The sequence below is a fragment of the Heterocephalus glaber genome, unplaced genomic scaffold (genome assembly GCF_053883595.1).
Source record: "Heterocephalus glaber isolate CG9 unplaced genomic scaffold, H.glaber_assembly_v1.0 deba00000071, whole genome shotgun sequence".
Classification (NCBI taxonomy): Eukaryota; Metazoa; Chordata; class Mammalia; order Rodentia; family Bathyergidae; genus Heterocephalus; species Heterocephalus glaber.
In genome coordinates, this window is record NW_028258137.1 from 3,824,690 (window position 1) to 3,851,389 (window position 26,700).

A 26,700-nucleotide genomic window follows, 5' to 3' on the forward strand; every position below is an offset into this window, starting at 1 on the left:
AAAGAAAACAGTTCCAGTTTCTCACAGGCAGGGCCATTCTGTGGGTACTTTCTAGAAGAAGGAAGATAAAAGACCCAAAAAGTTGTTTTTAAATTTTCACTACATTTTTTTTGTGGTGGTAGGGATGGATGTGCTATGGTTTATATTTAAATTTTCCCCAAAGTCTCATATATTTGGTATATAATTGTGTCATGGGGACCCTACTCATTAGTGGATGAAACCTGGCTGTCATGGGTGAGCAGGTTTCCTCTGCCATGGCCTTCTGCCATGCCATTTCTGGCTTGGAGCCAACCAACCATGGAGTGAATCTTCAGAGAACTGTGAGCTAAAATGATTCTCTCCTTCTTTAAATTTCCAGTGTTGGCTATTTTGTTTCAGCAATGGGAAACTGTCTAATTTAGACAATTGGTACTAGAGAACTGGGGTTGTTGCTTTGACCATGCTTCACCATGTAATTTAAAGGCCTTTGGAACTGGTTTGAGGGAGGAGTTTGAAAAGTTCTGGAGATGCCAGGCAAAGAAGCCTTAGAATGCTGTAAGCATATATTGGTGAAAGATTTTGGTTAGAGTTCACTTCAGAATGCTGATAGGAATGTCAATAGTAAAGGCCAGGCTCATGAGTTTTCAGTTGGTGATGAGGATTCTCTTGCAAACTGGAGTAGAGGCCATGGGTGTTACATTCTGGCAAGGAACTTGTCTACATTTTGTCCATGTCTAAGACTTTGTGTGAGGCTAAATTTAAAAGTGACAGATGAAATTTCAAGACAGCCCAGCATTCAGATTGTAGCATGAGTGTTGCTGGATGCTTTCAGCAAGATTTACAGTAAGAATTCGGACCAAAAAGCAGAAATTAAGGATGTAAAAATTGTGCAGCTTCCCAGAAAGGAATCACATGTAAAGTTGGGACCAAGAAGAGCATGGTTGCTGAAAAGATTAGCCAAGTATTTTGCATTAGAAAAACAGGAAAAACGTATTGAGGGCAGGAAATGGCCAGACCCCACCCATCACAGGCTCAAGTGTTTAAAACGGTAAATTATTTGTTTTGAGAAGAGAGCTCTAGAGTTCCCTGCTCATTCAGGGATACCTAGAAGAGTGTTTCTCCAAGTTCAGCCATCCAGATACTCTGACCAACTGGAGTTGCGATCCAAATGGGCCAGGCTACTGTTTGAGCTGGCAGCAGACCTTGGTACCATCCACGTGGTGGTATTTTTTCAGGCATGCATAGTACAAGAAAGGTGGGATTATGGGTAGGCACCCACCTAGATTTCAAAGGAAGGCCTGAGGGGCCAGGCATGGAGCCCTTGAGAGGGTAGAGCCTGAATCAGGGAAAATGAAGCTGAAGGTGCAGTGGAAGGGGCTTCCAGAATGAAGCCGCAGAAATTTGGAGATGTCAGGAAAGAGGAATTGTTTTTTTTGATACTGGTGATCGAAAATCCCTGGGCCAGGAAAGAGGAATTTTTGTTGAGGAAAAAATGTAGACAGTGAGTGGAGTCAGCCCAAGAAAGAGGCCATGAGGGCTGCAACCTACAAAGCCACAGGGGCTGGGTTGCCCAAGCCCTTTGGCGGTCATGCCTCACTATAAACTGCCCTGGGTGCTGGACATGGAGCTACAGAACTTAATATTTTCCCTGCTAGGTTCTGGTATTTCTTTGATTTGATTCCTTTCTATTACCCTAGTCCTCCTTTTTGGAATGGGAAGTTTACTCTGTACCATTGTATGTTTGAAGTGTTTAACATTTCCTTTTGATTTTCTTCCAGGGGCTCAAGAGTTTGCCTTGAGTCCCAGAGAAGACTTTGGACTTCAGCTTTTCAGAAATGCTCAAGCTGTTAAGACTTGTTGACTCTTACAGATGACTAAATGCATTTTGCTTAATGAGATAGACATGAATCTTTTGGGGACCATAGGTATAATATTATTGTTTAGATCTAAAATGTCCCCCAAAATCTTGTGTTCAGAGGTGGGCCTTTTGGAGGGTGAATTGATCATAAGGATACTGTACTCATCAGTGGGTTCATGCATTGATGAATTCATAGCTGATTATCTGTAGGTGATAGGGCCTATTGGAAGTGTGTCATCAGAGAAGTGGCCTAGAAGGATGTATTTTTGTCCCTGGCTCTTTCCCCCTCTCTGCATCCTGGCTGCCATGGGATGAGAAATTTTCCTTCATTATACCCTTCCAGGTTTGGAGCTAACCAACGATAGATAAGCAAATCTCTCCTTATTTAAGCTGTGTCAGGTATATTGTGCCAGCAACAGGAAAGTGACTAGGACAGGATAGAACCCAGGGCCTTGTGCATGCACTACAACTGAACTATCTCCCCACCTTGCCTTCAGCCCTGAACATTTTGCAATTGGCTCTTTTGGTAACTAATACATATGACTGGAATTATTCAGCTCAGAGACCTGGAAACTCTGCTTTTATGTATCTACATTCATCCATTCCAAGTTCCTCTGACTCCATTCCTGCTGGAAGTGGGATTCTTAGGTCAATGAGGACTTTCTTTTCTTTTCTTTTCCTTTCCTTTCCTTTCCTCTCCTCTCCTTTCCTTCCTCTCTCTCTCTCTCTCTCTCTCTCTCTCTCTCTCTCTCTCTCTCTCTCTCTCTCTCTCTCTTTCTTTCTTTCTTTATTATTATGTAGTTCAGGCTAGTGCTGAACTTACTATGTAGCCCAAGCTGGCCTCAAACTTGTAGTGATCCAATGAGGACTCTTTTTAAAAACAAGTCAAAAGGCTAAAGAAGAAAAGGGTCCAGATAGGAGTGTGGGCACAGTGACTATTGGGGAGGACAATCTCAGAAGTGTTACAGCATGGTTGGAAATAGACAGTCTGAATCAATTAAGGACTGAATTTAGTAAAAGTAGAGACCCAATAGCTTGGAGCTAGAGTCTTCTCACGATCAGAGCTCTGCTGTCTTTTCTAGTGGGATCTGTTTTGAATCATAAATAACAGGCAAAGTCATCTGCTGAAGAAAAAAAAAAGAGTTCAAAGAGAATCTTAGAAATAGCAGAAAAGGTTGAGTTCAGTTACCAGGAAGGCAGGAAAAGGGACTATTTAGATTAAGTAGAAAGAATGAAAATTTGGAAACCATACACTTATGTCTTGCATTCAGGTAGCATGTATTGATTTCCTCATCCCTAGGTCCTTCAGTACTACCGTGCCTGGCTCACGGTAGGTGCTTAACTAATGCTTGCAAAAAGCTCAGCCTTCCAGCTATGTCCTAGCATTTTCAGAGCCCACATCCAGCTATTCCATACACTATCCCAGCAACAGTGCCCATTATCTTGTTCACAGGACATCCCAGGACAAGCCCTTCCCAGCCTATCAGATAGCTGATGGCTTCCCCTGTGTGCTTTGGGCCCCTGCCATTGACTCTGGCCAAAGGACAGTTACAAAAATGATGAATATAAATGCTTATGCTGTGTGGCAAAATCAGCTAAGAACATAAAAAAGCCCAGGAAGAGGAAGCAAACCTTATCCAGCCCATTTTATCCATGTCAGCCATTGCATTGTGCTCCCAAGGAAAGACCCTGATTAACCTTATGGTCAGGGACTGCAATTCCATCCCACCTCACCTCATGCCGTGGCTAGGTTTCCCCCCAGGCACATGCAGGGCCACCTTGCCTTGACAGATTTGCAGGCTGTGAGCTGAGAGCCCAAAAAAGCTGCAGACCTCCTTCCCTAAGTGTAGGAGCTGGTGGAGGCGGAGGTGGAAGGGAGAGAGGGGTCTTGCTTCTGGAACTAACTGCCACCAAGCAGCCCCTTAGGGACACTGGGCCAGCTGTGCACCAGCTAATAGCAAGCCAATCAGACATACCACTTTTTTGAAGCAAAAAGGGAAAGGAATAAGAGTGGTGGAAATTTCAATGACAGTAACTTATTTTCTACAGGTTTGAGAGATAAATGACAGATGGAAAAGCCTGTACTGCCACTGCCATGCCGAACCTGGGCAGAGAACTGCGGGATCCTGGCAACCCCAGTTGGGATGTGCCGGGCGGAGATAGGTCAGGCATCCAGGTAATAATTTCAAGATGCCAGGAGGTTCCAGTTCAAATTCAGGTTCAACTGGTTTCATATCCTTCAGTGGTGTAGAGTCTGCTCTCTCTCTTCCTTAAAAAACTTCCAGTCCTGTATTGATTCTGGAATGGACATAGTTTCTTCTCTTTCTTTCTTTCACAGTGGCCTTTGACCTTGTGGAGACTCAGAGACCAGCCGGTGGATGGCGAGGGCCTCGGCCAAGTGGGTGCTCTGACCCCCCACCCCCTGCCTCTGGCCTCCTGGCTATGCCACTACCTGGTTCCACACTACAGAGGCACAGGGGGTCATAAAGGCCATTGTCTTGAGCTCCAGAAGATAGAGCAGACATGAACAACAGAAAGAGGATGTCTCTCAGGCTCCTTGATGAAAACTGAAGCCCACTGGAAAAGTGAAGAGAATCTCTGCAATAAAGGCACACCAGACCACTATATTTGGTAAGTTGTAGGGATCATCACCTCCCATCAGAACCTAGACTATCTTCAGGGGAAGGGCAGCTGGAACCTGCAGTAGAACCTTGCACAGTTCAACCTGCAGGTCAGGGAGCTCAACTTGGGACTGGCAGCCAGAAATCTGCCTGAATCACACAGGTCTCCTACTGGCTTGCTGAGACTCATTGACTTACATCTGCACACTGCTGCCCACATTGTCTATTGTGACACTAGAGACATACCCTGAAGGAGGCCCTTCATTTTTATTTTTTATTTGTTATTTTCAAAAAAATTTTGCTCTTATTTATAATTTTTATTTTTTCAACTCTTTTCAAATTTTTATTTTTCTCTTTTCTCTCTCTCTCTCTGTCTCGCTCACTCATTCTCTCACTGTCCCACATTGTTTTTCATCTCCCTTTTTGTTCCTGTTCTGGCCCTAATTTGGATTTCTTTATTTTTCTTTTCTTCTCTTTTTACTTCTCTCAATTGTCATTAGTTTTAAAGGAAAGTAAATACAGTTTCTAGCTTCCCTATTGGTGTTAGGTTGTTCTGTTCTTGTCTTTGTTCTTTCATTCTGTCTTTTCCTCTTGTCTTCAACAGTTTTTTAGAGTTTGCGTGATCTTCCTGTGTCCCCTGGCCTCACTGCTAACCTTTCCCTATCCTTCTACCTACCTATCCCTCCCTCCCCAACTCCTTCTAATTCCCCATCCTGAAGGTAAAGTTGCTACATTGAAGAGTGTATTCACTATAAACATATGTTGGGCTGGTCCTCGATTTTGATTTAATTCACACAGTTAAAGATGATAGATTAATAACTACCACAAATTGTCATTTTCTAAGCTGTGCTTGATGCTATGGTGTTGCTGATTGTATCACTTGGGCTAAGATGTTGTGATTGATCTAATCAGTTGTCCTTCCTGGTATCATGAAAATGAGACAGCCTCAGAGTCATTAGAGACTCAAAACCTAAAGACCAGCTATATCTGGAAGACACCTCTGAGAAGAAATCATTTCATAAGGGTTCTAAATACAAGCAACAAGGATACTTACAATAAGCAATTTTGAAGTATCAACCCAGGAATTAAACCAAGGACAGTACCCAAAACAAAAATGAGAAGACATTTAAGCAAGGCACGGACTCAGACTTCCACCCCACCAAAGACAAATTCTGGGGGAAACGAGGTGGAAAAATCTGATAATCAACCACCTGGATACCCTGAACTGAAACCACAGGAAGTAACAAAACAGATGAATGAGGCTGTAGAAAAATTCAATACAGAAATAATTTCCCAGATAACTACAGAGATGGTGAACAGAGTGAAAGACATGATTAGACACTCTAGAACAGAAACAGATAAAAAAATAGATGAGCTCAGAACCATACTGGAAGCAATGAATCCCCAGCATAAAAAATAAATGGAAACCATGATCACCCAACATAAGAAAGAAGTGGAATCCATGAAACAGATTCAAACAGATATCCAGCAGATTAAAAACTCCATTGAAAGTCTTCACAGCAGATTGAGGGAATGTGAGGACAGAATATCAGATATAGAAGACAGGATTGTGGTTAGTGACCATGAAAACAGATTTCTTAAAAATAGTAAGGGAACATGAAAAATCAATCCAACAGCTGGTAGATGATGCAAAGAAGAATAACATAAGACTGATAGGAGTCCACAAAAAAGCAGGAGAAAGTACAATTGACATAAAAAAACTGTTCACAGGAGTAATAGTAGAAAACTTCCCAGACAGAGGTAGAGAATTGGATATACAGATAAGTGAGGCATATAGAACTCCAACTAGCCATGATTAAAAAAATCTACACCTAGACATATAATAGTCAAGATCCTAGAAACCCAACAGAAGAACAAAATCTTACAAGCAGTTAGAGAGAAGAAACAAATCACCTACAAAGGAAAACTCATCAGAATCACAGCAGACTTCTCAACACAAATCCTCAAGTCAAGGAGAGCCCGGAGTGAAGTATTTCAAACTCTAAAAGAAAATAACTTCCAACCTAGACTGTTGTATCCTGTAAAATTAACTTTCAAAATCAATGGGGAAATTAGATACTTCCACGATAAAGAACACCTGAGAAATTTCGTGAACACCAAACCAGCACTCCAAACAATTCTAAACAATATCCTCGAAAAAGACAATGAAAGTCACAACTCCATGAGGCCCAACAGAGGGAAGCCACCAGGCAAGGCAAGAAAATAAAGAGAAAGGGAGAAAAATAAAAAATAAAAGAACCAACAACAGTAAAACATCATGACAATATCTATCAATTATAACCATCAATATTAAGGGGCTCAATTAACCAGTCAAAAGAAATAGACTGGCATAATGGATTAAGAAGCAAAATCCAACAATATGCTGTATACAAGAAACATACCTAACTCAAAAAGAAATTCACAGACTGAAAGTAAAAGGATGGAAAACAGTTCTCCACACAACAGGAACCCGGAAAGAAGCAGGGGTAGCAATCTTATTTGCAGACAAAGTAGATTTCAAGCCAAAACTAATTAAGAGAGACAAAGATGGTCACTACATCCTTGTGAAGGGAACAATCCAAGAGGAAGAGATGACAATCATAAATATATATGCACCAAATACAAATGCCCCCAACTATATAAAACAAATATTAATGGACATGAAAAACCAAATAAGCACTAACACAATTGTAGTAGGGGACCTCAACACCCCACTGTCACAAATAGACAGATCATCTAGACAAAAAATTAACAATGAAATTCTAGAACTGAACCAAGCTATTGAACAAATGGACTTAATAGATGTTTGCAGAGTGTTCCACCCCACAAAATCAGAATACACATTCTTTACAGCTGCACATGGGTCATTGTGCAAAATAGACCACATCCTAGCTCATAGGACATTTTTAAGTAAATGTAAAAGAATTGAAGTTACCCCTATATATTATCAGACTATAATGCAATAAAATTGGAGATCAATAGCATAAGAAACTGCAACCCCCCCCCAAACACATGGAAATTGAATAACACTCTCCTGAACAACCAATGGGTCACAGAGGAAATTAAGAAATTAGACAGTTTCTACAAGTAAATGATAATGCCAGTAGAACATACAGGAATCTATGGGACACAATGAAAGCAGTTCTATGAGGGAAATCCATAGCAGTGAATGCCCATATTAGGAACACAGAGAGAGATCAAATGAACAACTTAATGCTGAACCTCAAGCTCCTAGAAAAAGAAGAGCATGAGAAACCCAAAGCTCATACAAGAGAGGAAATTATGAAGATCAGAGCAGAAATCAATTCAATGGAGACTAAGAGAATGACACAAAAAAATCAATGAGTTAAAGAGTTGGTTTTTTGAAAGAATAAATAAAATCAATAAACCTTTAGCCAACCTTAGCAAAAAAAGGAAAGAAAAGGCTCAAATCCATGCAATTAAGAATGAAAAAGGTAAAGTCACAACAGATCCAGCAGAAATCCAGAGGATCATCAATATCTACTTTGAGAACCAGTACTCTAACAAAATGGAAAACACAGAAGAAATGGACAGATTCCTAGATACATATGAATTGCCAAAGTTAAATGAAGAAGATACAGAAATTCTAAACACCCCAATTACAATCATTGAAATTGAAAACATAATTAAAAATTTATCAACAAAGAAAAGCCCAGGTCCTGATGGCTTCACTGCTGAATTCTACAAGATATTTAAACAAGCACTATTGTCATTACTCTTTAAACTTATCAATGAAATTGAAAGGGAAGCAATACTTCCAAATTCATTCCTGGAAGCAAGTGTTACTTTGATTCCAAAACCAGGGAAAGAAACAGCCAAAATAGAGAACTACAGCCAAATCTCCCTAATGAACATAGATGCAAAAATCCTCAACAAGATACTGGCAAACAGAATACAGAGCGTCATCTAGAAGATCATATACCCTGACCAAGTTGGATTTATCCCAGGGATGCAAGGATGGTTCAACATTCGTAAATCAATAAATGTAATACACTACATTAACAGAGTCAAGGACAAAAACCATATGATCATCTCAAAAGATGCAGAAAAAGCATTCGACAAAATCCAACACCATTCATGATAAAAACACTACAGAAAATTGGAATAGAAGGTCTGTATCTCAACCTGATTAAGGGTATCTATGAAAAACCAACAGCCAACCTCATACTAAATGGTCAAAAACTGAAAACTTTCACCCAAAATCAGGAACAAGACAAGGATGCCCACTATCACCACTCCTGTTCAATATAGTTCTGGAAACATTAGCCACAGCAGTTAGAAAAGAGAAAGAAATAAAAGGAATAAAGATAGGAAAGGAAGAAGTTAAACTGTCATTATTTGCTGATATGATATGATACTTTACATAGAAGACCCAAAAAACTCCACCAAAAGACTTCTAGACTTAATTGACAGATTCAGTAGAGTAGCTGGATACAAAGTCTATACTCAAAAAACAATAGCCTTCTTTTACACAAATAACAGATTCACTGAGAGAGAAATTAGGGAAACAATTCCTTTTACAATAACATCCAAAAAAATGAAATATCTAGGAATCAATGTAACAAAGGAAGCAAAAGACCTCTACACAGAAAAAAAAAAAGAATCATACCACAGAGATATATGTGCACCCATGTGTATAGTGGTACAGTTTGTAATAGCTAAAGCTTGGAAACAGCCCAAGTGCCCATCAACTGGAAACTGGATAAAGAAGATGTGGTTTTTTAATAAAATGGAGTACTACTCAGCCATAAAAAATGAGAAACTAGAGATATTTATAGCTAAATGGATGCATATTGAGGCGATACTCTTAAGTGAAATAAATAGGACACACGTGTAAATACCGAATAGTTTTTCTAGTGTGAGAAACTGAAAGTGTAAATAAGGATTAAAATGAATAATTGACAATTTGAAATGGGAAGAAAAGGGGCTAAGGGGAAGGGGAAAGAAAAGAAGGGAAAGGAAAAATTATGAGAAAAGGAAAAAATGGAAACAAAATCTTTGTAAATAGGGAAGGGTGGAGGAGGTGAAGGGAGGACAGGGAATGGGGAAAAAATAAGAACCAAGGTGCATCATGTACAGGTACAAGCACCCAATGAGAAATGTAAACGTATTCTATACCTAAAATGTACCAATGAAAGAATTTAAGAAAAAGGCAAGAGAGGTAAATGACAAATTCTAGGACAGAGGAAGAAGACAATGTTACTGTGGCAAACCAGACAACAGGTCTCACGCTCAGCTTGGAACCCCATTAGGGACTCTCAGTGGCATGTGGACGGGGACTGAAGAAAATGCTTCTGCAGCCAGGCATGGTGGCGCAGTTTTGTAAAATCCCAGCATTCTGGAAGGCTGAGGCAGGAGGATTGCACGCTCAAGCCCAGCCTTGACACTTACCAACTTAGCCAGACCCTGCTTTAGGATAATAAAGAAGGCTGAGGATAGTGCTCAATGCAAAAGCCCTGAGTTCAACCCATAACCACTTTCCCACTGTTCTGGGTGTGGACTGGCCATCTTTTAAACACAGAAGCCAACAATCTGAAACCTTCAGGAAGGTCCAAAAGATCATGGATTTCAGAGTAGAGCACAGGGGCCCAACAGTTTGGCTAAATTATGCGCACACACACACACCCCCCTCTGCCCTGTTTCTTGAGGTGGGGAAAAGCAATAACTCACCCGCAGTGGTGTGCTGACAAATGATTAGCAAACAAAATTCAAGGGGAAAGAAATATTCCTGGCCTGTGCCCATTTCCCTGGAGTACACGTTCCATCCCGCTGCCAATTTCAAGTTGCTGACTTGATAACAAGGTGCATGTGCAGCTTGAGAATCCCTGCCAGGAGGAGAGCACTCACCAAGAAGAAAGCCAACGCAGAGAGACAAGCAGAGCTCAGAGGTGGAGCCTCAGAGAGAGCAGCTGCATCACACCAGAAGTGGGCAGCCCTCGGACTTCCAGGAAGAAGTAGCAATCCAGCCAGGATTTGCTCCTGCTACTTCAGAGTGGGAGCCTTTCCCTACCAATGAAATGGGTACAAACAGGATCCTGGACTCCGGAAAAACTAAAAGTAGATTTTCTTTAGGAAGAATGAGTCCTGGGTCTCATCCTTCCTCTAATTGATTTGTCTTTTCAATTTCCCATGGCTGGAGGAAAGGAGATACAGAGATATGCTCCAGCTCTGCATGGGGACGGCACAGTGGTGGATTGGGTTTGCTCTTGTTTTTTGTTGGCTTTGCCACGAGGGACAGGGCCCTGTGCCCGTGGTGTGGGAGGCCAGTGGGTGCTGTTATAAACCACATAGCTAACTGGTTTTGGCTCTGATGCAGGGGTCCTCAGTGCCAAACTGAACCTGTGTTAAACCCTGCACCCAGGGGTGCTTTGTAAAGGCATCTGTCCCTGTTTACAGAGCTGCTAGGAGAGAGCACTTTTAAAAAAAATTTTATATGAAGTTTTATTCTCAAAATATTAAAAAAAACAAACACCAAGAGACTGAGATGTTCTATTACAGCACATTCTTGCCTCAGTCTTTAAGAACAGGATTCAAACAAGTTCTTCCCTGTCAGCTGACAGTGAGCCCAGGTGCCAGGGCAGGAGCTTCTCAGTGCCATCTAGTATTGCTAGAAGAACTTTGCAAAAGACCTGCAGTCATTGTCCTTCATCTTGTATCTCACATGTTTGGAGACTGCTGTGCAGGGATGCCTGGTGTGGCCTGGCGAGGCAAAGTGTACATGGCTCCCAAGAACTGGTCTGCAATCCTTCCTGCTTCTCACAGCCCACTCAGCAGAGCACCAGGGACTGTGGATGGGTAGTTCCAGATTGTATGTTCTCCAGCAAAGAAGAGGCGTGGGATTGGCTGCGGGCCACCTGGAATTGAGGGGCCGGGAGTGATTGGCTGAGCCATCAGATCATAGTCATTTCCAGATGATCCTGCAGCTGCATAGGAATAGGAGCCTCGGGCCCAGGGACCAGCACGCCAGTGGGACACCACAGTTTCCTTGGGCTGGGGCACTGCACTGCTACCAAAAATCCCCTTGAGAATGGTGAGGCACCGGCCAACAATCACATCATCACTTATGCTTTCCATGATGCTAGCAGCTTCTCCTGCCACCAATGCCAATAGTATTGGAGCATTATAGAGGTTCCAGAAGAGGAAGAGCTCCCCTCTACTGGCAGTCGTGCTGCCAACATGGCCGAACAAATTGACACTTGGATCCCAGAACACTCAGTCAAAACATAACACCACCTTGTTAAGGTTGCCAAATCCCATCCTTTGGACTGCAGACGTCTTCCACTCAGGAAGAGGTGGCACAAACTGAACAGCTGGTGGCTGCTGCTTCAACACACCCTGGGGAAGAGTACAGAGCACTGCATCACACTTATAAATAAAGGTTTGACTTGTGGAGCGGGTATTCACAGTGATCACTTCACATCCTGAGGCTGTGTAGCGAACCTGTCGCATTGCTGTATTCAGTTTAATGTCCAGGCCTTCTGCTAATGCCACTGGCACACAGAAGTAACCATTCCTCACTGTCAAGTGGCTGCCAGTAAACTCAAAGTCATCATCCTGATCCCAATGTTTAAGGGAGAGGGTAGAGAGAGGTGTGGCAATAGCAAATTCAAGATTTGCAAAATGACAATCAAGTATCTGTCTGTCTCTTGATGAGAGACATACATCACTTGGGGGATTGGCTTCCAATTCTTGAAGTTTTTCTTCTAGTTTTCCTTGTGTTTCAGCTAATTCATCATATTCCTTGCAAAGGGCAGTCAGATCCCTGTGCTTGCTTTTCACTAAGAACTTGGCAGTAATGTCTCTGGGTGGCTTCACGTCAGGTGCTTCCTTGTACTGCTGATGGCGTTCTTTAATTTTCTCTTTCAAATTTACCATCTTATTAAGAAGTTCTTTCAGTTCTTCCTGAGTTTTCACTATCTTCTTCCAATGTTCAATCTGCTTGTCTTTGACATGCTTTTCTTGTAACTGAATGACAACTTCCAATGCCTGGCTAAGAGACACAGGCTTATTATTGAGGACATTGAAGTCTAGTTGATGACTAAGGTAAGATGCAGCTTCTAGCAACCGGTTAAATTCTTGCTCTACCATTTCATCTTTCTCTTTAGGAACAGCTTTTCCATTGGCTTCATACAGAGGGCATTTTTGCTTGATCTTGGCCAGTTCCATATTTACTTGTTTGCTGACCACAGCCATGGGATTCCCTCCAAGACCTGTTACTACCATGGCTCCAAGATCTGCTACATAGTTTCCTTTTCGAAATGTGGCAACTCGTCCACCCACTCGATCCCTGGCTTCCAGAAGTGTGACATCCATTCCAAAACTTTGTAGTTGTCGGGCTGCTGCCAAGCCTGAGACTCCAGAGCCTATAATAATTACCTTTCCTGTCTTTTTAGTTGGTAAGGGTTTTATCCTCTTATAGATGCCAAAGTTGATAAGACCATGACGCTCTAAATAACTGTGAACTCGATGGACAAGCACAGTATCACTGTTATAAGGCGCTTCTAATTGTTGGACAGTGGCCTCAAATATCCGCTGAATCTTTGGACTATCCAACCCCAACTGTAATGTGCGGTTTCTGATAAACAGAAAAAGCTTCTGGGTCTACTGAGGCCCACTGATGATGTCTGGGAAACAGGCTGCTTCCTGAGCCCATCCGGTCGTGAGGAAGTCTGCTCTGGAAGGCTGCACCCTCCACACCTGATGCTTGGCCTTCTCCATACCCTCCAGAACTGTCGTCTTGAAGTCCTCCTGCTTGCCCAGATGGTTCTTCAGGCTCACTTTCATTTTCTTCCTCAGGTGGGGCTTGAGGGGGTGGTGGAGGAAGCTTCTTTTCTTTCTCTGCTTTAGCATTCCTCTCTTCTTCTGGATAATATTCATCTTCTGAGAGGTTCGCCAAGCTTTCATCCATCCCTCGGTATTCTACCTTGGCTCGCTTGCGCTGGCTGGTCCGTCGCCCCTCCGGAGTCTCTGATATTCCCGTCTCCATGGGAGTTGCAGACCCGGGCACCTCCGTGGGTCCGGACTGAGTCCCGGGGGACCCTGGCGGCTCGGCCAGGCCGCGGGGGCGGGGGGCGAAGCCCGAGGAGGCTCCTTCCTGCGGGGAGTGCGCTCCCTGGCCACCCGGGCCGACCTCAGAGGGGCTCCACAGCGCCGTCCGCCGCCCGCCCCAGGTCTGGCCACCGTCCCGCCGCGGCAGCTGCTGCCTTCTTTCCAGACAACATCTCGGGCCGCCTGGCAGCCGACGGCCGCAGGGGCCGCTCGGTCTGTCCACTGTTGGTTATATTTGATTTAGGGACACAGATATTCTGTGTGCTCCCTCTGTGCACACAGCTCTGCGGCCCAGGGCGACAGCATGACAAATGGTGCTGTGTTTGCCCTCAAAGTAGCACCAGTTGGAGGAGGGGGGAAGAGGGTTCCAGTAATGCTGATCCAGTGCATGTTGGGAAGAAGGCTGGGACTCAGGAGGCAGCAGATGCTGGAGAAGCCCGGGTGAAAGAGCGTCAGTTAATGTTGACCCAGGAATGATTTGGGGTAGCTTTGGGGTAGGCATGGAAGCACAGAGCTTTCCAATATATGTCATGTGGGGAACAGATTCACTCACTGAACATGGGCCATCACTCCCGCCCATCCCTGCCTACAGTATCTAAGCCAGCCCTAGCTCCACCTCTCAGCCCCTCAAATGGCTCTTGTGTGTCCCAGGGCATTTGCACATGCTGTTTGGGCTGCTCAGATTGAACTATGCTCACACCCTCTCTCCTCACTTCACCTGGCCAATCCATGACTCAGAGGATGAATATTTACTTCATGACCTGACCTCCCCAGACCTCCCTGGGTCTGTTTCCCTATGGTCACGTGTGCAAGGTCCTCTTGACATATTGGTAGTGCTTTGATATCTGCTCTCCCTGCTAAGCCTTGTGAAGGGAAGACTTTGCCCAGTTCTACATCCCTGGAAGGGGCACACGGTGAGTGTGAATGAAACAGCTGAGGCTGCTTCCAAGCCTGTAAACTCAGATCAAGCAGATCCAACTCACAGAGTCTGATGATTGAACAAACACATGATCTCATTCATGATTATAGATCTACAGCAACCACCATCACAAACTAAAACGTTTTAAAAATTGTTATGTCAAGAGAGCTGGCCAATATACAAATGGACCTAATTTCTACTACTTGGTGAGTCAATCAGAAGCCATGGACAGCAAGGCAGACAGAATTCAAAATCCATATGCAAATATGTGTACCGAGGCACCACTCTACTGTATATAAAACGGAAATGTTAATATCTGTCCAGGAACATGCTGTGTTCAAGGTCCTCTCTGGGATCTGGACTTACCTGCTGGAGTCTCCTGATTGAGGACTAGCTGGTTAGGGCCCTGGCTGCTTTCATTTCTGAACTCCATGGAGCCCATAGGAACTCAGGGTCAGGGAAGGGCTATGGTCTGGAACCAGCCACTCTCGGTCCCTACACCTGCCACCATGTAGGACTGCAGGGACGCTCCTAACCCTTCCAGTGCCTCGGTTTCCTTATCTGCAGAATGACATAAGAGAATCTGTGAAATAGGGGTGTTGTGAGAATTAAATGAGAGAAGTTGTCCGAAACATTTCAGAGGGTGGTTCACACAGGTAAGCACCAAATACTTGCTAGTTTACAAAGTTAGCTATGCACATAAATTTTTAAATTTATTCTTTGATCATAAGACATGGTGAGTATATTTGCTCACTGGACCTACCAAAATAAAGGCCCAAGGCTACTAATCAAATTGTTTGGCTGTTAAAAGACCCCAATTACCTTTTTGCAATTTGAAGAAGTGGAAAGGGAGAGGTGAGCCCAGGAGAGGAGACTTCTCTGTGTGCTGTGGATAAATTGAGGGCTGGCACGAAACCCTGTCCTAACTCGAGTGGGGAGAGAGATAGGGCCAGGAAGGAGGGGTCAGTGAGGCACGTTTTGCCAGGTCCAGTAGAACTGAGAAGGGAGGTTGCAAACCTGGGCTGCTTCAGCAAGCTCCCTGTGAGAACAGTAAGGACAGAAACAGGCTATTTCCAGAGGAACAAGGAATCCAGGAGAGCTGTCTGGAAGTGCAGGACCACTGTGGAGGAGTGGAATGGCTCAGCTGAATCAGGCAGAAATGCTCTGAAACTGGGTTCTGTGGACGTGGAGCTGACCCACTGCCAAGGGCACCAAGGCAGCCTGGCCCAGGGTTGAAAGTGAGGGATCTATAGTCCAGGCAAGGTTCTCCCTTGTCTGAGCCTGTACCCCACACCTGTGAAACAGGTGCTGCAGTCCTAGTGCACCCCCACCCCAGTCTGAAGCTCTGTATTCATGGACTCAATCAACTGTGGATCGGAAATAATTGAAAAAATATTTTGCCTGTAAGGAGCATGTGCAGACTTTTTTTCTTGTTATTATTCCCTAGATTATATGGTGTAACAACTGTTTACATAGCACATCAGTAGTGACATGTATTCTAAGTAACCTAGAGATAATTTAAAGTATAGAAGAGGACATAGATAGGCCATATGCAAATACCACCCCATTTTACAGACAGGACTTGAGCATTTATGGATTTGGGTGTCCTTGGGGGTCCTGAAATCAACCCCCATGGATAATGGGGACAAAGCCCTGTCCCACTGGGGCAGAAGGGATGGAGGAAGGGCAGGGCCCCATCTCTGACCCCACCTGGCACACACAGGGGCGTTCAGGTATCCTAACTGGCTGCCAAGGGTTTACTGAAGAATGCAGAGCCAGTCCAGGGGTGAGGGACTTGCAGCCCTTCTGCCTTTCATGAGCACTCATGCTCAGCTGCTTTCACTGATGGGCCACTGGCTAAGTTAAGGAAATACATCTTGTATCTGAATTTGCAGGGGAAAAGCACACAGAATTTGGAATCTGATCTTGGAGAAGGAATGGGCCTGTGTGGCCTCAGTTTCCCCATCTGTAAGGGGTGCAGCCAGACTCTTGGCTGGGCTGTCCAAGCCTCAGGTGACAAAGAGCATGTGGGATATGCACAGTTGAAAGTCACGAATGAGATGTTGACTCATGTTAGCTCCCTGTGGGTGGAATGATTCCCATTTCTGTGGGTGACATAGATAGTGGGGTCACATAAGTGATGGGGCCTTATGTCACTGGTGCCAGCGTCCCCAGCAATCTCCTGACCAATGACCTACCACCAGGAGCCAACAGCACTCTGGAGTAGGGTTGGGGCTCTGACTCTCAGCATGGCACGCTGGGCCCTTTTAGTGTTTGTTGATGTCTTAGCACCATACATGGAGTCCATCCTGCCTCCTCCCTTGCCGGCCTTGGGAACAGGGTTACTACTGAGGGAATGCAGTTAAAATGAGGTCAGTAGAGTGGGCCTTCATCCAACAGGGCTGGTGTCCTTAAAGAAAGAGGAAATTTGGACACGGACATGACACGGGGAGACCACCTTGGAAGATGGAGGCAGAGTGGGGTGACACAAGTACAAGCCTAGCACACCACAGACTGCCAGCACCCTGCAGAAGCTAGGGAGGTTCTCCCCCCAGCCCCAGGAGGATCCTCCCTGGCACCTTCATCTTGGGTTTCTGGTCTCAGAACCGGAGAGAATGAGCTTCTCTGTTCAGGCCACTTGGTCTGTAACTCTTTGTGCGCAGTCACAGGAAGCAGAGACAGACAAGGTCATGCCACCTCTTAGGAGAAGATGTCCCTGAGCTCCACACGGCTGTCTGTGCCGTCCCTGTCTGGAGCAATGTCACCCATTCCCACTTGTCACCAAGGGTCATTGTGCATCTCTGTGCTGGCTGCCCCCCCCCCCCCACTTTTGACCACGACGTCTTAAGGCAGGGAGCCTGCCTGCTTCACTCAGCACACCGCGCTCCAGCCGGGTACAGAGCCTGGCAGAGAAGGGGGTGCGCGTGTGATGGGCAGGAGGGTGAATGAGCAAATAAATGAATGAACGTTCTTGGGAAGCAGCAGCGTGAGGGCATGCCGGGTGAGCACACGAGCTCAGGCTGCCAAGAGACCAGAACTGAAGGAGGCTTTCGCTTGGAGAGAAATGAATATGTTAAAATTAACTCTGGATTATTGTGTCTAATCCCACTTAGAAGAACGAACTCACACAGAACATTGGAGCTGTGGCATGATTTCTTTCTTGCATGTTTTATAACTCAAAGGATAAGTCGAGCCTGTCTCCACTCTAATGAGCCCTTTATGTCTTACTAATACAGAGTTTTCTTGTTTTTCTTGGCTAATAAGGAAAAAGATTTTAGGGATTTCTGAAGTCTATGTAGATGAGTTTATTTACTTCTGATCCTGTACTCCACAGGGAAATGATGACTCCAGGCTGCTGCAGAGGCCTGGATTTGTCACTGGCTGTGACATTCTGTGCCACAAGGAGGCTGGTGTGGGACCTGCTACCCTCCTCGAGCAGTGTCCCTCATTGATAAAACCTGTGATATGGATGAGAGTCTCTCCAAATTCCCTTTAACAACATGATTTTGTAAACTTTTGATGGCCTGTGCTGATTGCAGTAAAATATTCAGGGTTTTTTCCCCTGACTCGTCAGTTATATGGGTACCCACTACATGCTAGGCTAGGTATTGGGGCCACACCAGGGGACAAAGGACATGTTTCTTTTCTTGAGGGATTTCATTCTAATCTGGGGAGGGTGATGACAAGCAAGTAAATAGTTATATGGCACATTAGAAGATGAACATTAGATATCAGAATATGTGCGTATTAGGATAAGTAACTATTGGAATAGAATAGAATATATAATAGAATAGTCCATATACATAACAGATACTGGCATACATGTAACACTATATATAATATGGAAAAGAAGAATAAGTAATAGTATATTAGAAGATGAAACACTGGTTGGCAACAAGGTTTGGCTGCATGAGTAATATTCACCTCTAAACATTTGATGTCAACCCCGAGTTCAGCACTAGAGACAGCAATGGAAGGAAATGTTCTGAAATACCAAAGCATCCAAATGGGACTATGGAGATGTAAGTATGTGATTAAAAGCACTTGTAATGATGGCTCTCTGCCATGAGGTAGTCAGATGTATGTTGGGACAAAGGGGAGGAAGCCAAAAGCTGCTTGGGAGGCGCAGAGTTTGGATGTTGAAGAATATACTGGGATTTTCTAGAATGGAAAGGAGTCCGGGTATATGGGAATAGAACGTGCAGTGGCATGAAGGAAACCAAAGCATAGTATGTGTGGTGACAGAGACGCAGCTGTGGCCCAGGGCAAGGCAAGCTGGAGCTGTGCAGAACACCCAAGTTTTTATTCCTAAAGCTGTACAGTACAAGGTGGTTTCCAAGTGTGGTGCAGACTTGAACACGTCATCCTCCAACAATGTACATTTTTGCTGTCCTCGGCTTTTTTATTTCTGAACTCAGGTTCTCATTCTGAAAAGTGCATTATGGAACCAATAATGTTACATTCCTAGAGCTAAAAAATAGATGCCTTGTGGCTTTGTGGTTGCTACTCTTAGAGTGTCTTTGAACAGGAGCAGATGGATGAAGTCTTCAGAGGACACCATGCAGTGGAGTGGCTCGGTGTCGACACTCTGCCAGCTGCAATGAAAAATTGCTTTTATTGCCACTGAGTGGCTACTGACCCTTTGAGCATAACCAGAGGGTTAGCAGAGGGACAGAATTTGCATAGAGGTTCACACAGGGATGATGGGGATCAACACATCATGAATATAATTTTGGAAGAGTGATTAATGCAATAAATCATCTGGCTGTCTGGTCTACCTCTATGAGCAACTTACAGAAGCTGCCACAGGGTAGATTACATTTTTTTCACTTAAAAAATCCAGATGTTTTACATCACACACATAGTCCATAACCAGTATGGGCATTTTCAGCAATGCAAGAGATCTCATCCTGCAGTATGTGAACAATTAAATCTAGGCTTGCACACACTGCCCTTTTCCTTGGCTCTAAGATAACTTCATGATGAGAACTTCTATTTATAGGTCACTGCTTATATTTGTACAAATCTTTCCCTTCACCCTTTTTTAGTGGAAAAAAAAATCCAGCTGCAGGCCCGCTGTGAAATTTGAACACTAAGAGGTTTAGTTGATGATTTCATATTTCCTATGACCTTGGTGCAGGAGAAGAAACCAATAAACTCATCCCCTCCAAGTGGAGATAAATGTGGAAGGCAGGGTTGGCTACTTTGCAGGTTACCCCTCTTCAATTATGTGATGGGGAGCTGGGAATGTATTATGCAATGGATGGCTCCTTAGAGTCCTCGTCTAAAGTGTTGGCCAGGATGAGATAGCCCGGGGACCGGTGTGATGTGGACCAATGTTCTGGTTTGCAGTAAGAAATTACTGGTGCCTCTGCACTGCAGTCACTGTTTTATTGTCTCAAGATAGTCCATTTTTTTACATATCGGGATTCCCTGCCACTCTGTACAAGGCCTGGAATAAAGTTCCCAACGGTGGATTGATTTTATTTAAAACCTCAACCACATAGAAAACTGTCAGATGTGATTCCATAAAATCACATACAAAAAAAGCATCACATATTTCACTATAATAGCTATAAAAAGCTTCATGGGAAGAGGAAGTCTGGACTGTTTGGAAAACCAGTTAATCATCTTCACAGATTTATCTGGTTGTTAAAATGTCTTGGACTCCACCCTCCAGAAAAGTCACTCGAGTCAGATCATTTAGACGGCTTCGATTTTCTAAGAAATATGCGGTTGACTTTCTGGGTTAATCTCATCCAAGCAGGCAGCATGCATAATTATGTGGTCAGTGTTTAGACAAAGGCACATGTGAATTTAAAGAGCCCTCAAGTTAAAGGGAAATAAAGTCAGACGGAAGTAGATTATCATTTGAAACACTCAAATACACCATGTGGAATTGTGGCGGATGGGACAGTATCCACATCAGTCAGACTACTATAAAAGACAAAGCACAGAAGGACATTTCTTAGCTTCACACCTGCAATCTCCAACTACCAAGAACAAATGACATGGTCACGAGGAGTTAAAGAAGCTCCGGATATTCATGTCAACTCACGAAGAGGGAATCAGAAAGCAAGGCTTGTCTCTAAGGCCAGAGTTCAGCTCTCTCTACTTTAGTTAATTAATTCATTTGCAGTCCTGGGGATTGAGCCCCGGGCCTTTGCACTGAGCTACATTCCCAGAATGTTTTATTGTTTGAAATAGGGTCTTGCTAAATGGCTAATTTGCTCAAGCTGCTCTCATCCTTGCACTCCTACTGCCCCAGCCTCCCAGAGCGTTGGGATTACTGGCGTGCATCACCACGCCCCACTGAGTTCAGCTCTTTTTTCACAGCCTAGCTTCCCTGGGCTTCATGATCATTGATATCGTGGGTGAGACATTAAGCACATTTAAAACTTTTTACTAAAGTGAGTTGATTTTAAAGGGAACAATATGAGAAGGGGTATGCACAGCCAAACCATTTAAATATATTTCTCCAACCCCTACAATTCAATGAAAATATTATACTGCTTTGTGCCTGGTGTTTTGGTTTGTTTTTTTTTTGGTACTGGGGATGGAACTCAGGACCTTGCGCTTGTGAGGCAGGTGGCGGCACCACTGAGCTAAATCCCTGGCCCTGTGTCTAGTGTTTTTCCTTGAGGTTCCAGATTAAAAAGCAAATCCAGATTGTTTTCATTGTTTATGATAATGGGGGCAAGCTTCCTCTAGATCAACATTCAAATCTAGAAGAACTTCAGAATACAGGACCCCCCCCCGCACCCCCAATCCCGGACCCACAGCTCCTGTGTGAAGGCCCTGGGGAGCGACTGAACTGGCCAGAACCTGACGAGGCAGCATCGTGGAGAGGAGGGAAGAGCACCATGGTGTGGCCCATATATGCTGTTCCTTTTACCTTTAAGGAAGTTTCCAATCCTGAGCACACAGGGGAAGAAAGCTAAATGACTGTGCCAAAAGTGTTGATTATGAGGTCAAAAAGACAAGCAGAACTTCCAGCCAGGTCAAAGGACCGAGAAGACAACTGTAAGCCAAGGTCGGCCAAGGCAGAAGAGCCCTGGACACACACAAGAGCCACGGAGGACCCAGAAAGGCTGCCTCTGTGGAGCAAGGGGAACTGGGACCTGACTAACCCTACACTCAGCAACTCAGTTCCAGGCTGATTTGAAGTCGGCTTTCCCTGCTCTTAACGGTTTACAGAAAGCAAAGGGGAGTTCTTTCTGGAGAAATATATCATCAGAGTCTCAAATTATTTCTAAAATTTTCATATATGTTGTCCATCATTTAATTAAAAAAATAAAAACCAGCTATGCCAGGGGACTAGAACAAATGACCCTAAATCAAGAGGGAAATATTGAAAAGAGACATAGACTTAGAAGTGATCTAGACCAAGTTATAAGACATTGGATTTGAAGTAACTCTAATGGGTCAGAAGGAATATTTGAAGAGGTGTGGTTACGAATGGAGATACTTAAGGAACAAGTAAGATCAATACAAATTAAACCGCATCTCAGTGCGTCACCGTAAAACTGCTTAAAAGTGAAGACAAAGAAATGTTTCTAAAAGCATCCAGGAAAAAAAAGGACACATTTCTCTTAATGGAAAAGAAAGTAATACTGACAGCTGACCTTTTGACAAACATAATAGACACAAGCAGACACTGAAATGACATCTTTAAACAGCTGCCAGGAAACAACTGCCAGCTAAGGTTCTACAACTAATGAAAATGTACTTCAGAAAATTCAGGAACAAAACATGTTCTTAGACTAACAATAAAAGAGAGAACTTGTCACCAGCACACCTGTACCATTTTTTAAACAAAAGGAATTTTAATTAGAAGGAAAATTACTCCACTTGGAGGCATAGAAACAGGATGGGATAAATAAAACTATAAAGGATAAATAAATAGGAAAACATAAACTGATATTTATTAAGTACTATTTTTGTAAAATTTAAAGTATGTATAAAATTAAAACATGAAAACAATATCTCCAAAGATAGGATGGAAAAAAAATAAAACAAAATAAAGACAGAAGGGTAATGGGAGTTCAAATGTTCCAAGGTCTTCGCATTAATGAAAAAATGGAAAAACAATAATTTATATTAGATTCTATAAATCAAAAACATCTATCTATATATAAGATATGTACACTGTATATAACAATTTCTTAGCAACTACTACAAAAATATGAAATTGAAGTACGAGTATTTTTATAATTTCATGTTCACCTCTAATAATCTCTTAGTTATACTTCAAATACTCAATTATTTCAGAAAAAGATAAGAATGAAAGGAAAATAAATATATATAAGATAGATTGGTATGTTTCAACCCAAATATTCAGTATAGTATTTGTGTTACATGTAAATGGACAAAATAATCCAACTATCATGACTGGGACCATGAGGAATGATTTAAAAAACCCAAATTTGACATATATATTGGTTTTTTTTTGTATTAAATTCTTTTATTGTTACATTGTAGGTATACAACACAATTACATTTCTCATTGGGAATTGTACCTTTACATAATGCATCTTGGTTCTTATTTTTTCCCACTCCTAGCCCTCCCTTCACACCCTCCACCCTTCCCTATTTACAAAGACTTTATTTCCATTTTTTTCCATTTCTCATCATTTTTCCTTTCCCTTCTTTCCTTTCCCCTGCCCCTCCCACTACCCCTATCCCTTTGGACCTTTTCTTCCTATTATCGATTATTCATTCTAATCATTGGTACATTTTAGGTATACAATATAATGACATTCATCATTGGAAATTTGCACCTTTACATAGTCTCTCTTGGTTCTTATTTTTCACCCTTGCCCAGCCCTCCCTTCAACCCCTCGATTCCTCCCTATTTACAAAGATTTTGTTCCTGTTTTTCCATTTTCTCATATTAATCCCATTCCCTTCTATCCTTTCCCCTAGCCCTCCCACTTCCTTCCCCTTTGCCCCTTTTCTTCCTATTTCACATTACCTATTATACATTTAGTCCTTATTTACACTTTCAGTTTCTCACACCACAGAAACTATTCAGTATTTACACATGTGTGTCCTATTTATTTCACTTAAGAGTATTGCCTCAATGTGCATCCACTTAGCTATAAATGTCTCTAATTTCTCATTTTTTATGGCCGAGTAGTACTCCATTTTATAAAAAAAACACATTTTCTTTATCCAGTCTCCAGTTGATGGGCATTTGGGCTGTTTCCAAGTTTTAGCTATTACAAACTGTGCTGTTATGAACATGGGTGCACATATATCACTGTGATATGATTCTTTTAATTCTTTGGGGAAGATCCCCAGCAGTGGAATAGTGGGGTCAAATGGGAATTCCAGTCCTAGTTCTTTGAGGTATCTCCATACTGATTTCCACAGTGCTTGCACCAGTCTACACTCCCACCAGCAGTGGAGCAGGGTTCCTCTTTCCCCACAGCCCTGCCAGCATTTGTTATTGGTTGATTTCATGATAGCAGCCATTCTTTCTGGAGTGAGGTGGAATCTCAGCGTTGTTTTCATTTGCATCTCTCGAATGACCAGTGATGTTGAACATTTTTTCATGTATTTATTTGCTATTTCTACTTCTTTGTCTGAGAAATGTCTGTTCATTTCAGATGCCCATTTTTGGATTGGGTCTTTAAATTTGGGAGGTCTGATCTTTTTAAGTTCTTTATAGATTTGAGATAAGTAGACCTTTGTCTGAGGAAGAGCAGGTGAAGATTTTTTCCCACATTGTGGGTTGTCTCTTCACACTGCTGGTGGTTTCTCTTGCTGTGCAGAAGCCTTTTAATAAGAAGAGATCCCATTTGTTGATTGTTTGTGCTAGTTCATGAGCAACTGAGGTTTTGTTCATAAAATCTTTTCCTACACCTATGTCTTCAAGGGTTCTACCTAACCTCTGTTCCAACTGGTTCAGAGTTTCTATTTTAATATTTAGATCTTTAATCCATTTTGATTTTAGTTTAGTGCATGGTGAGAGATATAGGTCTAGTTTTAATCTTTGGCAAGTTGAAGCCCAATTTTTCCAGCACCATTTATTAAAGAGGCTATCTTTCCTCCAGTGAGGGTGTTTGGCTCCTTTGTCGAAGATGAGATGGCTGAGTGTGTCTGGTGTTGTTTCTGCATCTTCTAATCTGTTCCACTGGTCCTCAGGTCTGTTTCTTTGCCAGTACCATGCTGTTTTTATCACAGTAGCTCTGTAGTATAGTTGCAGGTCAAGGATTGTGATACCCCCTGCCATGTCTCTGTTACCTAGAATTGCTTTTGCTATTCTGGGTCTCTTCTTGTTCCAAATGAATTTTCGGATTGTTTTCTCGAGGTCTATGAAGTATGCTGCTGGGATCTCAATTGGAATTGCATTAAATCTATATAGCAGTTTTGGAAGTATGGCCATTTTCACTATATTAATCCTTCCTACCCAGGAGCAGGGGATGTCTGTCCATTTTCTGATATCATCTTCAATCTCTCTTTTCAGAGTGCCATAGTGTTCAGAGAAGAGGTCTTTGATTTCTTAGGATGATTCCTAGGTATTTCAGTTTTTTGGATGCTATTGTGAAAGGAATTATTTGCCCTATTTCTCTCTCAGTGAGTCTGTCATTGGTGTAGAGGAAAGCTATTGATTTTTGTGTGTTGATCTTGTAACCAGCTACTTGACTGAATTTGGTTATTAAGTCTAGAAGACTTTTGGTGGAGCTCTTGGGGTCTTCTATATAGAGTATCATGTCATCTGCAAATAATGACAATTTGACTTCTTTATTACCTATCTTTATTCCTTTTATTTCTTTCTCTTGTCTAATTGCCATGGCTAATGTTTCCAGAACTATATTGAAAAAGAGTGGTGATAGTGGACATCCTTGTCTTGTTCCTGATTTGAGTGTGAAGGATTTCAGTTTTTGACCATTTAGTATGATATTGGCTGTTGGTTTTTCATAGATGGCTTCTATCAGTTTGAGGTAGAGACCATCTATTCCAATTTTTTGTAGGGTTTTTATCATAAATGCATGTTGGATTTGGTCAAATGCTTTTTCTGCGTCTATGGAGATAATCATATGGTTTTTGTCCTTGGCTCTACTGATACAGTGTATTACATTGATTGATTTTCATATATTGAACCATCCCTGCATTCCTGGGATGAATCCCACTTGATCAGGGTGTATGATCTTCTTGATGATCTTCTGCATTCTGTTTGCCATTATCTTATTAAGGATTTTTGCATCTGTGTTCATTAGTGAGATTGGCCTATAGTTCTCCTTTTCGGTTGGGTCTTTCTCTGCTTTGGGGATCAAGGTGATGCTTGCTTCCAGGAATGAATTTGGTAGTATTGCTTCCCTTTCAATTTCATTGAAGAGTTTAAACAGTAGTGGCAGCAGTTCCTCTCTAAATGTCTTGTAGAATTCAGCAGTGAAGCCATCAGGGCCTGGGCTTTTCTTAGTTGATAAGTTTTTAATTACCTTTTCAATTTCATTGGTTGATATTGGGTTCAGAATTTTTAGGTCTTCTTCGTTCAACTTTGGTAATTCATATGTATCTAGGAATCTGTCCATTTCTTCTGTGTTGTCCATCTTATTGGAGTATAGGTTCTGGAAGTAGGTATTGATGATCCTCTGGATTTCTGCTGGGTCTGTTGTAATTTCACCCTTTTCATTCCTAATTGCATGGATTTGGGCCTTTTCTTTCCTTTTTCTGACAAGGTTGGCTAAAGGTTTGTCAATTTTGTTGATTCTTTCGAAGAACCAACTCTTGGCTTCATTGATTTGTTGTATCGTTCTCTTAGTCTCCATTGAATTGATTTCTCCTCTGATCTTTAGAATTTCCTCCCTTGTATGAGCTTTGGTGTTGTCCTGCTCTTCTTTTTCTAGAAGCTTGAGGTTCAGCATCAGGTTGTTTAATTGTGCTCATTCTGTTTTCCTAATATGCATATTCACTGCTATGAATTTCCCTTGTAAGACTGTTTTCATTGTGTCCCATAGATTCCAAAATGTTGTATTGTCATTGCCATTTAATTGAAGGAACTGTCTGATTTCTTCTTTAATTTCCTCTGTGACCCATTGGTTACTCAGAAGTGTGTTGTTCAATTTCCATGTGTTTATGAAATTTTTTGAGTTTCTTTTGCTATGGATCTCCAATTTCATCACACTATGGTCTGATAATATACAGGGGATAACTTCAATTCCTTTGCACTTACTTAAACATGTTCTATGTGTGAGTATGTGGTCTATTTTGGAGAATGACCCATGTGCAGCTGAGAAGAATGTGTA

The 26,700-nt window shown here is 42.6% G+C and overlaps 1 protein-coding gene and 1 pseudogene across 6 annotated transcripts in view; both read right to left on the bottom strand.

Annotated features, from left to right (window-relative positions):
- Cdh13 (cadherin 13) overlaps positions 1–26,700 on the bottom strand; it is a 1,170,900-nt gene that overhangs the window by 149,442 nt on the left and 994,758 nt on the right. The window lies entirely within an intron of this gene.
- On the bottom strand, positions 11,032–13,761 carry LOC106009261 (lysine-specific histone demethylase 1A pseudogene; annotated as a pseudogene).